The 17,133-nt window shown below is 45.3% G+C and overlaps 1 pseudogene; it reads right to left on the bottom strand.

Moving 5' to 3' along the window:
* LOC121845793 overlaps positions 1–17,133 on the bottom strand; it is a 169,329-nt pseudogene that overhangs the window by 121,525 nt on the left and 30,671 nt on the right.

The raw sequence follows: 17,133 nt of genomic DNA, 5'->3' as shown, positions 1-17,133 counted from the left end.
GCCACCTGATGCAGCCGTCACCTGATGCAGCCGTCACCTGATGCAGCTACCACCACCTGATGCAGCCACCAACTGATGCAGCCACCACCACCTGATGCAGCCACCACCTGATGCAGCCACCACCTGATTCAGCCACCACTACCTGATTCAGCCACCACCACCTGATGCAGCCACCACCACCTGATGCAGCCACCACCACCTGATGCAGCCACCACCACCTGATGCAGCCACCACCACCTGATGCAGCCACCACCTGATGCAGCCACCACCACCTGATGCAGCTACCACCAACTGATGCAGCTACCACCACCTGATGCAGCCACCACCTGATGCAGCCACCACCTGATGCAGCCGTCACCTGATGCAGCTACCACCACCTGATGCAGCCGCCACCTGATGCAGCTGTCACCTGATGCAGCTACAACCACCTGATGCAGCCACCACCTGATGCCACCACCACCTGATTCAGCCACCACCACCTGATTCAGCCACCACCACCTGATTCAGCCACCACCACCTGATTCAGCCACCACCACCTGATGCAGCCACCACCTGATTCAGCCACCACCTGATGCAGACACCACCTGATGCAGCCACCACCTGATGGAGCCACCACCTGATGCAGCCACCACCTGATGCAGCCACCATGACCTGATGCAGCCACCACCTGATGCAGCCGTCACCTGATGCAGCTACCACCACCTGATGCAGCCGCCACCTGATGCAGCTGTCACCTGATGCAGCTACCACCACCTGATGCAGCCACCACCTGATGCAGCCACCACCTGATTCAGCCACCACCTGATGCAGACACCACCTGATGCAGCCACCACCTGATGGAGCCACCACCTGATGCAGCCACCACCTGATGCAGCCACCATGACCTGATGCAGCCACCACCTGATGCAGCCGTCACCTGATGCAGCTACCACCACCTGATGCAGCCGCCACCTGATGCAGCTGTCACCTGATGCAGCTACCACCACCTGATGCAGCCACCACCTGATGCAGCCACCACCTGATGCAGCCACCACCTGATGCCACCACCACCTGATTCAGCCACCACCACCTGATGCAGCCACCACCTGATGCAGCCACCACCTGATTCAGCCACCACCTGAATCAGCCACCAACTGATGCAGCCACCATGACCTGATGCAGCCACCACCTGATGCAGCTGTCACCTAATGCAGCCGCCACCTGATGCAGCCGTCACCTGATGCAGCTACCACCACCTGATGCAGCCACCACCTGATGCAGCCACCACCTGATGCAGCCACCACCTGATGCCACCACCACCTGATTCAGTCACCACCACCTGATTCAGCCACCACCTGATGCAGCCACCACCTGATGCAGCCACCACCTGATGCAGCCACCACCACCTGACGCAGCCACCACCACCTGACGCAACCACCATCACCTGATGCAGCCGCCACCTGATGCAGCCGTCACCTGATGCAGCTACCACCACCTGATGCAGCCACCACCACCTGATGCAGCCACCACCACCTGATGCAGCCACCACCCCTGATGCAGCCACCACCCCCTGATGCAGCCACCACCTGATGCAGCCACCACCTGATGCAGTCACCACCACCTGATTCAGCCACCACCACCTGATGCAGTCACCACCACCTGATGCAGCCACCACCTGATGCAGCCACCACCACCTGATGCAGCCACCACCTGATGCAGCCACCACCACCTGATGCAGTCACCACCACCTGATGCAGCCACCACCTGATGCAGCCACCACCAGATGCAGCTACCACCACCTGACGCAGCCACCACCACCTGATGCAGACAACACCTGATGCAGCCAACACCTGATGCAGCCATCACCTGATGCAGCTACCACCACCTGATGCAGTCACCACCACCTGATGCAGCCACCACCTGATGCAGCCACCACCTGATGCAGCCACCACCACCTGATGCAGCCACCACCACCTGATGCAGCCACCACCACCTGATGCAGCCACCACCTGATGCAGCCGTCACCTGATGCAGCTACCACCACCTGATGCAGCCACCACCACCTGATGCAGCCACCACTTGATGCAGCCACCACCTGATGCAGCTACCACCACCTGACGCAGCCACCACCACCTGACGCAGCCACCACCACCTGATGCAGCCAACACCTGATGCAGCCATCACCTGATGCAGCTACCACCACCTGATGCAACCACCACCACCTGATGCAGTCACCACCTGATGCAGCCACCACCTGATGCAGCCACCACCTGATGCAGCCACCACCACCTGATGCAGCTACCACCACCTGATGCAGCTACCACCACCTGATGCAGCCACCACCACCTGATGCAGCCACCACCTGATGCAGCCACCACCTGATGCAGCCACCACCACCTGATGCAGCCACCACCACCTGACGCAGCCACCACCTGATGCAGCCACCACCTGATACAGCCCCCACCTGATAGAGCCACCACCACCTGATGCAGCCACCACGTGATGCAGCCACCACTACCTGATGCAGCCACCACTACCTGATGCAGCCACCACCACCTGATGCAGCCACCACCACCTGATGCAGCTACCACCACCTGATGCAGCCATCACCACCTGATGCAGCCACCACCACCTGATGCAGCCACCACCACCTGATGCAGCCACCACCACCTGATGCAGCCACCACCTGATGCAGCCACCACCTGATGCAGCCACCACCACCTGATGCAGCCACCACCACCTGACGCAGCCACCACCTGATGCAGCCACCACCTGATACAGCCCCCACCTGATAGAGCCACCACCACCTGATGCAGCCACCACGTGATGCAGCCACCACTACCTGATGCAGCCACCACTACCTGATGCAGCCACCACCACCTGATGCAGCCACCACCACCTGATGCAGCTACCACCACCTGATGCAGCCATCACCACCTGATGCAGCCACCACCACCTGATGCAGCCACCACCACCTGATGCAGTTACCACCACCTGATGCATCTACCACCACCTGATGCAGCCATCACCACCTGATGCAGCCATCACCACTTGATGCAGCCAACACCTGATGCAGCCATCACCACCTGATGCAGCCACCACCACCTGATGCAGCCATCACCACCTGATGCAGCCACCACCACCTGATGCAGCCACCACCACCTGATGCAGCCACCACCACCTGATGCAGCCAACACTATCCTGGAACATCTGGAGAGCGGTACTCAGTAAAGTGTTGGATTTGCCCCAAACATAACACTTCATATTCACACAAGAAGTTAATTGCTTTGCCACATTTTTTTGCAGTTTTACTTTAGTGCCTTGTTGTAAACAGGATGCATGTTGTGGAATATTTTTATTCTGTACAGGCTTCCTTCTTTTCACTCTGTCAATTAGGTTACTAATCTGGAGTAACAATGCTGTTGATCCATCCTCAGTTTTCTCCTCACAACCATTAAACTCTGTAATAATTTTTTATGTTTTATTATTTAACCTTTATTTAACTAGGCAAGTCAGTTAAGAACAAATTCTTATTTACAATGACGGCCTACCCCGGTCAAACCCTCCCCTAACCCGGACGATGCTGGGCCAATTGTGTGAACCCGAGTCTGTAGTGACGCCTCTAGCACTACAATGCAGTGCCTTAGACCGCTGAACCAGGGTCTGTAGTGACGCCTCTAGCACTGAGATGCAGTGCCTTAGACCACTGAACCAGGGTCTGTAGTGATGCCTCTAGCACTACAATGCAGTGCCTTAGACCGCTGCCCCACTCGGGCCCCCCATTTAACGTCACCATTAGCCTCATGATGAGTACAGGAGAGGGCTGAGAATGCACCCCACTGGGGGCCCCACAAGGGTGCGTTCTCAGCCCTCTTCTGTACTCCCTGTTCACCCATGACTGCGTGGCCGCTTCCAACTCAATCATCAACTTTGCAGACGACACTACAGTGGTAGGCTTGATTACCAACAACGACGAGACGGCCTACAGGGAGGATGTGAGGGCCCTCGGAGTGTGGTGCCAGGAAAATAACCTCACACTCAACGTCAACAAAACAAAGGAGATGATCGTGGACTTCAGGAAACAGCAGAGGGAGCACCCCCCTATCCACATCGATGGAACAGTAGTGGAGAGGGTAGCAAGTTTTAAGTTCCTCGGCATACACATCACAGACAAACTGAATTGGTCCACTCACACAGACAGCATCGTGAGGAAGGCGCAGCAGCGCCTCTTCAACCTCAGGAGGCTGAAGAAATTCGGCTTGTCACCAAAAGCACTCACAAACTTCTACAGATGCACAATCGAGAGCATCCTGGCGGGCTGTATCACCGCCTGGTACGGCAACTGCTCCGCCCACAACCGTAAGGCTCTCCAGAGGGTAGTGAGGTCTGCACAACGTATCACCAGGGGCAAACTCCCTAACCTCCAGGACACCTACACCACCCGATGTCACAGGAAGGCCATAAAGATCATCAAGGACAACAACCAGCCGAGCCACTGCCTGTTCACCCCGCTATCATCCAGAAGGCGAGGTCAGTACAGGTGCATCAAAGCTGGGACCGAGAGACTGAAAAACAGCTTCTATCTCAAAGCCATCAGACTGTTAAACAACCATCACTAACATGGAGAGGCTGCTGCCAACAAACAGACTCAACTCTCTCTGTCTCCAAGCCATAAGTTGGAGTCATTAAAACTCAGTTTTAACAAACTATAGTTTTGGCAAGTCGTTTAAACGTTTCGGGTAGCCTTCCACAACTTTCCCACAATAAGTTGGGTGCATTTTGGCACATTCCTCCTGACAGAGCTGGTGTAACTGAGTTAGGTTTGTAGGGCTCCTTGCTCGCACATGCTTTTTCAGTTCTGCCCACAAATTTTCTATAGGATTGAGGTCAGGGCTTTGTGATGGCTACTCCAGTATCTTGACTTTGCTGTCCTTAAGCCATTTTGCCACAACTTTAGAAGTATGCTTGGGGTCATTGTCCATTAGGAAGACCCATTTGCGACCATGCTACAACTTCCTGACTGATGTCTTGAGATGTGGCTTCAATATATCCACATCATTTTCCATCCTCATGATGCCACCTATTTTGTGGAGTACACCAGTCCCTCCTGCAGCAGAGCACCCCCACAACATGATGCTGCCATCCCGTGCTTCATGGTTGGGAAGGTGTTCTTCGGCTTGCAAGCATCCCGGTTTTTCATCCAAACATAACGATGGTCATTATGGCCAAATAGTTATATTTTTGTTTCATCAGGCCGGAGGACATTTCTCCAAGAAGTATGATCTTTGTCCCCATGTGCAGTATGATCTTTGTCCCCATGTGCAGTATGATCTTTGTCCCCATGTGCAGTATGATCTGTCCCCATGTGCAGTATGATCTTTGTCACCATGTGCAGTATGATCTTTGTCCCCATGTGCAGTATGATCTTTGTCACCATGTGCAGTATGATCTTTGTCCCCATGTGCAGTATGATCTTTGTCCCCATGTGCAGTATGATCTTTGTCCCCATGTGCAGTATGATCTTTGTCCCCATGTGCAGTATGATCTTTGTCCCCATGTGCAGTATGATCTTTGTCCCCATGTGCAGTTGCAAACCAAAGTCTGGCTTTTTTATGGCGGTTTTGGAGCAGTGGCTTCTTCCTTGCTGAGCGGCCTTTCAGGTTATGTCAATATAGGCCTCGTTTTGCTGTGGATATAGATGCTTTTGTACCTGTTTCCTCCAGCATCTTCACAAGGGCTTTTGCTGTTTGTTGTCCCAAGATTGATTTGCACTTCTCGCACCAAGGTACATTATTCTCTCGGTGACAGAACGCGTCTCCTTCCTGAGCGTTATGATGGCTGCGTGGTCCCATGGTGTTTGTACAGATGAACGTGGTACCTTCAGGTGTTTGGAAATTGCTCCCAAGGATGAACCAGACTTGTGGAGGTCTACAAAAAACATTCTGAGGACTTGGCTGATTTCTTTTGATTTTCCCATGATGTCAAGCAAAGAGGCACTGAGTTTGAAGGTAGGCCTTGAAATATATCCACAGGTACACCTCCAATTGACTCAAATGATGTCAATTAGCCTATCAGAAGCTTCTAAAGCCATGACATCATTTTCTGGAATATTCCAAACTGTTTAAAGGCAGTCAGCTTAGTGTATGTAAACTTCTGACCCACTGGAATTGTGATACAGTGAATTATAAGTGAAATAATCTGTCTGTAAACAATTGTTGGACAAATTACTTGTGTCATGCACAAAGTAGATGTCCTAACCGACTTGCCAAAACAATAGTTTGTCTCATATGAAGTTGAGTCAGTTGTCTCAAATGAAGTTGAGTCAGTTGTCTCAAATGAAGTTGAGTCAGTTGTCTCAAATGAAGTTGAGTCAGTTGTCTCAAATGAAGTTGAGTCAGTTGTCTCAAATGAAGTTGAGTCAGTTGTCTCAAATGAAGTTGAGTCAGTTGTCTCAAATGAAGTTGAGTCAGTTGTCTCAAATGAAGTTGAGTCAGTTGTCTCATATATAGCTGAGTCCGTTGTCTCATATATAGTTGAGTCAGTTGTCTCACATATAGTTGAGTCAGTTGTCTCATATATAGTTGAGTCAGTTGTCTCATATATAGTTGAGTCAGTTGTCTCATATATAGTTGAGTCAGTTGTCTCATATATAGTTGAGTCAGTTGTCTCATATATAGTTGAGTCAGTTGTCTCATATGAAGTTGAGTCAGTTGTCTCATATATAGTTGTTTCAAATTAATTGTCTCATGTACAGTTGAGTCAGTTGTCTCATATGAAGTTGAGTCAGTTGTCTCATATGAAGTTGAGTCAGTTGTCTCATATGAAGTTGAGTCAGTTGTCTCATATGAAGTTGAGTCAGTTGTCTCATATATAGGTGTGTCAGTTGTCTCATATATAGTTGAGTCCGTTGTCTCAGATAATTGAGTCAGTTGTCTCATATATAATTGAGTCAGTTGTCTCCTATATAGTTGAGTCAGTTGTCTCTTATATAGTTGAGTCAGTTGTATCATATACAGTTGAGTCAGTTGTCTCATATATAGTTGAGTCAGTTGTCTCATATATATCTGAGTCAGTAGTCTCATATATAGTTGAGTCCGTAGTCTCATATATAGTTGAGTCAGTAGTCTCATATATAGTTGAGTCAGTAGTCTCATATATAGTTGAGTCAGTAGTCTCATATATAGTTGAGTCAGTTGTCTCATATATATCTGAGTCAGTAGTCTCATATATAGTTGAGTCCGTAGTCTCATATATAGTTGAGTCAGTAGTCTCATATATAGTTGAGTCAGTAGTCTCATATATAGTTGAGTCAGTTGTCTCATATATAGTTGAGTCAGTTGTCTCAAAAGCATATCCTCATATCTCTACAAAGGGCATGTACCAGTCAGGTATTTCTAATAGTCTGTTTGTGCTGTTGACACCAACTGTTCCAGTCTGGGTGTCATGCACATCACAAGACTGTGTCAGCTGCTGAGATAAAGCTTGGGAATTAGGCTCAGTGAGCTAACACAAATCTAATGTTCTCAGACACGGTTACATAGGGGTCACTCTGAGGGACAAGGTTACATAGGGGTCACTCTGAGAGACAAGGTTACATAGGGGTCACTCTGAGAGACAAGGTGACATAGGGGTCACTCTGAGAGACAAGGTTATATAGGGGTCACTCTGAGAGACAAGGTTATATAGGGGTCACACTGAGAGACAAGGTGACATAGGGGTCACACTGAGAGACAAGGTTATATAGGGGTCACTCTGAGAGACAAGGTTATATAGGGGTCACTCTGAGAGACAAGGTTATATAGGGGTCACTCTGAGGGACAAGGTTATATAGGGGTCACTCTGAGGGACAAGGTTACATAGGGGTCACACTGAGAGAAGGTTATATAGGGGTCACACTGAGAGACAAGGTTACATAGGGGTCACTCTGAGACACAAGGTTATATAGGGGTCACTCTGAGACACAAGGTGACATAGGGGTCACTCTGAGACACAAGGTTATATAGGGGTCACTCTGAGACACAAGGTGACATAGGGGTCACTCTGAGAGACAAGGTTATATAGGGGTCACTGAGGGACAAGGTTACATAGGGGTCACACTGAGAGAAGGTTATATAGGGGTCACACTGAGAGACAAGGTTACATAGGGGTCACTCTGAGACACAAGGTGACATAGGGGTCACTCTGAGACACAAGGTGACATAGGGGTCACTCTGAGACACAAGGTGACATAGGGGTCACTCTGAGGGACAAGGTGACATAGGGGTCACTCTGAGGGACAAGGTTACATAGGGGTCACACTGAGAGACAAGGTTATATAGGGGTCACTCTGAGGGACAAGGTTACATAGGGGTCACACTGAGAGACAAGGTTATATAGGGGTCACACTGAGAGACAAGGTTATATAGGGGTCACACTGAGAGACAAGGTTACATAGGGGTCACACTGAGAGACAAGGTTATATAGGGGCCACACTGAGAGACAAGGTTACATAGGGGTCACACTGAGAGACAAGGTTATATAGGGGTCACACTGAGAGACAAGGTTACATAGGGGTCACACTGAGAGACAAGGTTACATAGGGGTCACTCTGAGGGACAAGGTGACATAGGGGTCACTCTGAGACACAAGGTTACATAGGGGTCACTCTGAGACACGTGTTACACAGAGACAGTAACTGATGTCATGCATCATACAGCCAGTGGTTGTGTAGGACGGTGTCATAAAAGCCTCTCTACCAACCCAGAGACAGACATTCAGCCTGAACCCTATATTATAGCCTGTCCCCATGGCTCAGCAGAACGTTCTGTCTGAAGTCAAAGTTCAGGTCATATTTATAGACTCACATGTATCGTAGATGAGGGTTCTGGGAGAAAGCCCGGGCCTGGATAGAGTGCAGACTGCAGTTTATAATGATTCTGAAAGACACGTGAACAAACAGACAGTAGAAGAAGTGATTCATGTTGGTACTGAATGATTTCAGAAGGCAGGAGTCTTCTAATGTTCTCCCATGTTATCATCAGCTTGGTCATATTATAATCAGCTTGGTCATATTATAATCAGCTTGGTCTTTAATCAGCTTGGTCATATTATAATCAGCTTGGTCTTTAATCAGCTTGGTCATATTATAATCAGCTTGGTCTTTAATCAGCTTGGTCATATTATAATCAGCTTGGTCTTTAATCATCTTGGTCATATTATAATCAGCTTGGTCTTATTATAATCAGCTTGGTCATATTATAATCAGCTTGGTCTTATTATAATCAGCTTGGTCATATTATAATCAGCTTGGTCTTTAATCAGCTTGGTCATATTATAATCAGCTTGGTCTTTAATCATCTTGGTCATATTATAATCAGCTTGGTCTTATTATAATCAGCTTGGTCATATTATAATCAGCTTGGTCTTATTATAATCAGCTTGGTCATATTATAATCACCTTGGTCTTTAATCAGCTTGGTCATATTATAATCAGCTTGGTCTTTAATCATCTTGGTCATATTATAATCAGCTTGGTCTTATTATAATCAGCTTGGTCATATTATAATCAGCTTGGTCTTATTATAATCAGCTTGGTCATATTATAATCAGCTTGGTCTTTAATCAGCTTGGTCATATTATAATCAGCTTGGTCTTTAATCATCTTGGTCATATTATAATCAGCTTGGTCTTATTATAATCAGCTTGGTCATATTATAATCAGCTTGGTCATATTATAATCAGCTTGGTCATATTATAATCACCTTGGTCTTTAATCAGCTTGGTCATATTATAATCAGCTTGGTCATATTATAATCAGCTTGGTCATATTATAATCAGCTTGGTCATATTATAGTCAGCTTGGTCATATTATAATCAGCTTGGTCATATTATAATCAGCTTGGTCTTTAATCAGCTTGGTCATATTATAATCCGCTTGGTCATATTATAATCCGCTTGGTCATATTATAATCAGCTTGGTCATGTTATAATCAGCTTGGTCATATTATAATCAGCTTGGTCTTATTATAATCAGCTTGGTCATATTATAATCAGCTTGGTCTTATTATAATCAGCTTGGTCATATTATAATCAGCTTGGTCTTATTATAATCAGCTTGGTCATATTATAATCAGCTTGGTCATATTATAATCAGCTTGGTCATATTATAGTCAGCTTGGTCATATTATAATCAGCTTGGTCATATTATAATCAGCTTGGTCTTTAATCAGCTTGGTCATATTATAATCCGCTTGGTCATATTATAATCCGCTTGGTCATATTATAATCAGCTTGGTCATATTATAATCAGCTTGGTCTTTAATCAGCTTGGTCATATTATAATCACCTTGGTCTTTAATCATCTTGGTCATATTATAATCAGCTTGGTCATATTATAATCACCTTGGTCTTTAATCAGCTTGGTCATATTATAATCCGCTTGGTCATATTATAATCAGCTTGGTCATATTATAATCCGCTTGGTCATATTATAATCAGCTTGGTCTTTAATCAGCTTGGTCATATTATAATCACCTTGGTCTTTAATCATCTTGGTCATATTATAATCAGCTTGGTCATATTATAATCACCTTGGTCTTTAATCAGCTTGGTCATATTATAATCCGCTTGGTCATATTATAATCAGCTTGGTCATATTATAATCCGCTTGGTCATATTATAATCAGCTTGGTCATATTATAATCAGCTTGGTCATATTATAATCAGCTTGGTCATATTATAATCAGCTTGGTCATATTATAATCAGCTTGGTCATATTATAATCAGCTTGGTCATATTATAATCAGCTTGGTCTTTAATCAGCTTGGTCATATTATAATCACCTTGGTCTTTAATCATCTTGGTCATATTATAATCAGCTTGGTCATATTATAATCAGCTTGGTCTTTAATCAGCTTGGTCATATTATAATCAGCTTGGTCATATTATAATCCGCTTGGTCATATTATAATCAGCTTGGTCATATTATAATCAGCTTGGTCTTATTATAATCAGCTTGGTCATATTATAATCAGCTTGGTCTTTAATCAGCTTGGTCATATTATAATCAGCTTGGTCATATTATAATCAGCTTGGTCATATTATAATCAGCTTGGTCTTATTATAATCAGCTTGGTCTTTAATCAGCTTGGTCATATTATAATCAGCTTGGTCTTATTATAATCAGCTTGGTCATATTATAATCAGCTTGGTCTTTAATCAGCTTGGTCATATTATAATCAGCTTGGTCTTTAATCAGCTTGGTCATATTATAATCAGCTTGGTCATATTATAATCAGCTTGGTCATTTTATAATCAGCTTGGTCTTTAATCAGCGTGGTCATATTATAATCAGCTTGGTCTTTAATCAGCTTGGTCATATTATAATCAGCTTGGACTTTAATCAGCTTGGTCATATTATAATCATCTTGGTCTTTAATCAGTGTGGTCATATTATAATCAGCTTGGTCTTATTATAATCAGCTTGGTCATATTATAATCAGCTTGGTCATATTATAATCAGCTTGGTCTTTAATCAGCTTGGTCTTTAATCAGCTTGGTCATATTATAATCAGCTTGGTCATATTATAATCAGCTTGGTCTTTAATCAGCTTGGTCATATTATAATCAGCTTGGTCATATTATAATCAGCTTGGTCATTTTATAATCAGCTTGGTCTTTAATCAGCGTGGTCATATTATAATCAGCTTGGTCTTATTATAATCAGCTTGGTCATGTTATAATCAGCGTGGTCATGTTTTAATCAGCTTGGTCATATTATAATCAGCTTGGTCATATTATAATCAGCTTGGTCTTTAATCAGCTTGGACTTTAATCAGCTTGGACTTTAATCAGCTTGGTCATATTATAATCAGCTCTGTCTTTAATCAGCTTGGTCATATTATAATCACCTTGGTCTTTAATCAGCTTGGTCATATTATAATCAGCTTGGACTTTAATCAGCTTGGTCTTTAATCAGCTTGGTCATATTATAATCAACTTGGACTTTAATCAGCTTGGTCTTTAATCAGCTTGGTCATATTATAATCAGCTTGGTCTTTAATCAGCTTGGTCTTTAATCAGCTTGGTCATATTATAATCAGCTTGGTCTTTAATCAGCTTGGTCATATTATAATCAGCTTGGTCTTTAATCAGCTTGGTCATATTGTAATCAGCATGGTCATATTATAATCAGCTTGGTCTTTAATCAGCTTGGTCATATTATAATCAGCTTGGTCATATTATAATCAGCTTGGTCATATTATAATCAGCTTGGTCTTTAATCAGCTTGGTCTTTAATCAGCTTGGTCATATTATAATCAGCTTGGTCATATTATAATCAGCTTGGTCATGGACAATGGCGGTGTGAATGGTGACTGTCCCGTTGCCTGTGTGTCATCTACATGGATTTATGCAAAGAGCAAATAGCTTCTACCCCAAGCCATAACACTGCTGAACAATTCATCAAATGGCAACTGGACAATTTACATTGACCCCCTTTCCAATTGTTTTGTACACTGCTGCTACTCACTGTTTATTATCTATGCCTAGTCACTTCCCCCTACCTACATGTACAAATTACCTTGACTAACCTGTACCCCCACACACTGACTCAGTACCCCCTGTACATAGCCTCCACATTGACTCTGTAGTACCCCTGTAATAGCCTCCAATTGACTCTGTACTGGTACCCCTGTATATAGCCTCCACATTGACTCTGTACATAGCCTCCACATTGACTCTGTACCGGTACCCCTGTATATAGCCTCCACATTGACTCTGTACTGGTACCCCTGTATATAGCCTCCACATTGACTCTGTACCGGTACCCCCTGTATATAGCCTCCACATTGACACAGTACCGGTACCCCTGTATATAGCCTCCACATTGACTCTGTACCGGTACCCCTGTATATAGCCTCCACATTGACTCTGTACTGGTACCCCCTTTATATAGTGTCCACATTGACTCGGTACCGGTACCGGTACCCCTGTATATAGCCTCCATATAGCCTCTGTACCGGTACCCCCTGTATATAGCCTCTACATTGACTCTGTACCGGTACCCCTGTATATAGCCTCCACATTGACTCAGTACCGGTAGCCCTGTTTATAGCCTCCACATTGACTCTGTACCGGTACCCCTGTATATAGCCTCCACATTGACTCAGTACCGGTAGCCCTGTTTATAGCCTCCACATTGATTCTGTACCGTTCTTCTAAGAGTTACAGTGCAAACAGCATATGCTGCTCTACCAGTCCCCATAATGGACACATTCCCATGGCTAGCACCCCCTCTACCAGTCCCCATAATGGACACATTCCCATGGCTAGCACCCCTCTACCAGTCCCCATAATGGACACATTCCCATGGCTAGCACCCCCTCTACCAGTCCCCATAATGGACACATTCCCATGGCTAGCACCCCCTCTACCAGTCCCCATAATGGACACATTCCCATGGCTAGCACCCCCTCTACCAGTCCCCATAATGGACACATTCCCATGGCTAGCACCCCCTCTACCAGTCCCCATAATGGACACATTCCCATGGCTAGCTCTCTGGGTCTAGTTCCACGTTTGCAGCAAATATTCCCATAGCTTAGCCTTTCTTTAGACAGCTGCCTATATACCCATAGCTTAGCCTTTCTTTAGACAGCTGCCTATATTCCCATAGCTTAGCCTTTCTTTAGACAGCTGCCTATATTCCCATAGCTTAGCCTTTCTTTAGACAGCTGCCTATATTCCCATAGTTTAGCCTTTCTTTAGACAGCTGCCTATATTCCCATAGTTTAGCCTTTCTTTAGACAGCTGTCTATATTCCCATAGCTTAGCCTTTCTTTAGACAGCTGCCTATATTCCCATAGTTTAGCCTTTCTTTAGACAGCTGTCTATATTCCCATAGTTTAGCCTTTCTTTAGACAGCTGTCTATATTCCCATAGCTTAGCCTTTCTTTAGACAGCTGCCTATATTCCCATAGCTTAGCCTTTCTTTAGACAGCTGCCTATATTCCCATAGCTTAGCCTTTCTTTAGACAGCTGCCTATATTCCCATAGCTTAGCCTTTCTTTAGACAGCTGTCTATATTCCCATAGCTTAGCCTTTCTTTAGACAGCTGTCTATATTCCCATAACTTAGCCTTTCTTTAGACAGCTGCCTATATTCCCATAACTTAGCCTTTCTTTAGACAGCTGCCTATGGCTGTATTGCTAAACATAGGTCACTACTTCAAAAGTCAAAAGTAGTGGATTATATAGGGGATAGGGTGCCATAGGGCTCTGGTCTAAAGTAGTGCACTATATAGGGTGCCGTCGGGCTCTGGTCTAAAGTAGTGCACTATATAGGGAATAGGGTGCCATAGGGCTCTGATCTAAAGTAGTGCACTATATAGGGGATAGGTTGGCATAGGGCACTGGTCTAAAGTAGTGCACTATATAGGGGATAGGGCTCCGTAGGGTTCTGGTCTAAAGTAGTGCACTATATAGGGAATAGGGTGTCATAGGGCCCTGGTCTAAAGTAGTGCACTATATAGGGAATAGGGTGCCATAGAGCCCTGGTCTAAAGTAGTGCACTATATAGGGAATAGGGTGCCGTCGGGCTCTGGTCTAAAGTAGTGCACTATATAGGGGATAGGGTGGCATAGGGCTCTGGTCTAAAGTAGTGCACTATATAGGGAATCGGGTGCCATAGGGCTCTAAAGTAGTGCAATTTATAGGGAATAGGGTGCCACTTGGGACGCTGCCCTGTTGTATCAACACTTACAGCCTCTGTAGTCCAGTGTACAGCTCCATGTCCACGTCTCTCAGAGTCTGCAGTCCTGTCCAGTTCTCTATGTGTCTGAAACAGAGTAACAAATCATTTTTATTCATCAGCAGTAATAGGGCAGTAGTAACAGGGCAGTAGTAACAGGGCAGCAGTAACAGGGCAGCAGTAACAGGGCAGTAGTAACAGGTCAGCAGTAACAGGTCAGTAGTAACAGGGCAGCAGTAACAGGGCAGCAGTAACAGGGCAGCAGTAACAGGGCAGCAGTAACAGGTCAGTAGTGACAGGGCAGCAGTAACAGGTCAGTAGTAACAGGGCAGTAGTAACAGGGCAGTAGTAACAGGGCAGCAGTAACAGGGCAGCAGTAACAGGGCAGTAGTAACAGGGCAGTAGTAACAGGTCAGCAGTAACAGGGCAGTAGTAACAGGGCAGTAGTAACAGGGCAGCAGTAACAGGGCAGTAGTAACAGGTCAGCAGTAACAGGGCAGTAGTAACAGGGCAGTAGTAACAGGGCAGTTGTAACAGGGCAGTAGTAACAGGGCAGCAGTAACAGGGCAGTAGTAACAGGGCAGTTGTAACAGGGCAGTAGTAACAGGGCAGTAGTAACAGGGCAGTAGTAACAAAATAATACCAAAACATCACACGACTGACCATATTTACACCAAAATAATACCAAAACATCACACGACTGACCATATTTACACCAAAATAATACCAAAACATCACACGACTGACCATATTTACACCAAAATAATACCAAAACATCACACGACTGACCATATTTACACCAAAATAATACCAAAACATCACACGACTGACCATATTTACACCAAAATAATACCAAAACATCACACGACTGACCATATTTACACCAAAATAATACCAAAACATCACACGACTGACCATATTTACACCAAAATAATACCAAAACATCACATGACTGAACATATTTACACCCTACACACCCTGATAGATTAACATGTCCACCAAAATAATACTAAAATGTATTCTTGCTTTATCGACTTCCAAAAAGCATTTGATTCTATTTGGCATACAGGACTGTTCTACAAAGTTATTGAAAGTGGTGTAGGGGGTAAAACATGACATAATTAAATCAATGTCTACTGCCAATATGTGCAGCATCAAAACTGGCAAGAAAATAACATCATTCTTTAACCAGGGGGCGGAGCCTTCGCCAGGGTTGCAAAAGCCCTGCAGTCTTCAATATTTACATCAACGAATTGGCCACTATTCTAGAAAAATCCTCAACTCATGGTGTTAGTCTCCACAGTTCAGAGGTTAAATGCCTGCTCTTCGCAGATGACCTATGCCTGCTGTCACCCACAGCACATGGCCTACAGCAGAGCCTGGACCTGCTAGAGCAGTACTGCCAGACCTGGGCCCTGGCAGTAAACCCCCACAGTACATGGCCTACAGCAGAGCCTGGACCTGCTAGATCAGTACTGCCAGACTTGGGCCCTGGCAGTAAACACCCACAACACATGGCCTACAGCAGTACTGCCAGACCTGGGCCCTGGCAGTAAATACCCACAGCACATGGCCTACAGCAGAGCCTGGACCTGCTAGAGCAGTACGACCAGACCTGGGCCCTGGCAGTAAACCCCAAAAATACTAAAATAATGATTTTCCAGAGAAGATCCAGATCTCAGGGAATTAGACCAAAATATATAGAGTACTGCGCACACTACAATTACTTAGGTTAAAAAATAAGCTAAACTGGACACCTTAATGATGCAGTGAATTAACTGAGATAGTATGCAGGGCATTCTACTTAATTAAAAAACTAATTCAATACCTATTAAAATAGGGTTTTAACTGATTGAATGTGTCGTTGAATAAATTATACTAGTGGTAATGGGGTAATCCTGTCCAACAACACAGTAGTGTTGACAGATGACAGGGGTAATCCTGTCCAACAACACAGTAGTGTTGACAGATGACTGTTGAAGACAGATGACAGGGGTAATCCTGTCCAACAACACAGTAGTGTTGACAGATGACAGAGGTAATCATGTCCAACAACACAGTAGTGTTGACAGATGACTGATGCAGACAGGTGACAGAGGTAATCATGTCCAACAACAGAGTAGTGTTGACTGATGAGAGGAGGAATCCTGTCCAACATCAGAGTAGTGTTGACTGATGAGAGGAGGAATCCTGTCCAACATCATAGTGCTGACTGATGAGAGGAGGAATCCTGTCCAACATCAGAGTAGTGTTGACTGATGAGAGGAGGAATCCTGTCCAACATCAGAGTAGTGTTGACTGATGAGAGGAGGAATCCTGTCCAACATCATAGTGCTGACTGATGAGAGGAGGAATCCTGTCCAACATCAGAGTAGTGTTGACTGATGAGAGGAGGAATCCTGTCCAACATTAGAGTAGTGTTGACTG

This window comes from Oncorhynchus tshawytscha, unplaced genomic scaffold, assembly GCF_018296145.1.
Source record: "Oncorhynchus tshawytscha isolate Ot180627B unplaced genomic scaffold, Otsh_v2.0 Un_scaffold_8679_pilon_pilon, whole genome shotgun sequence".
NCBI lineage: Eukaryota > Metazoa > Chordata > Actinopteri > Salmoniformes > Salmonidae > Oncorhynchus > Oncorhynchus tshawytscha.
This window is presented reverse-complemented; position numbering and strand designations above follow the sequence as displayed.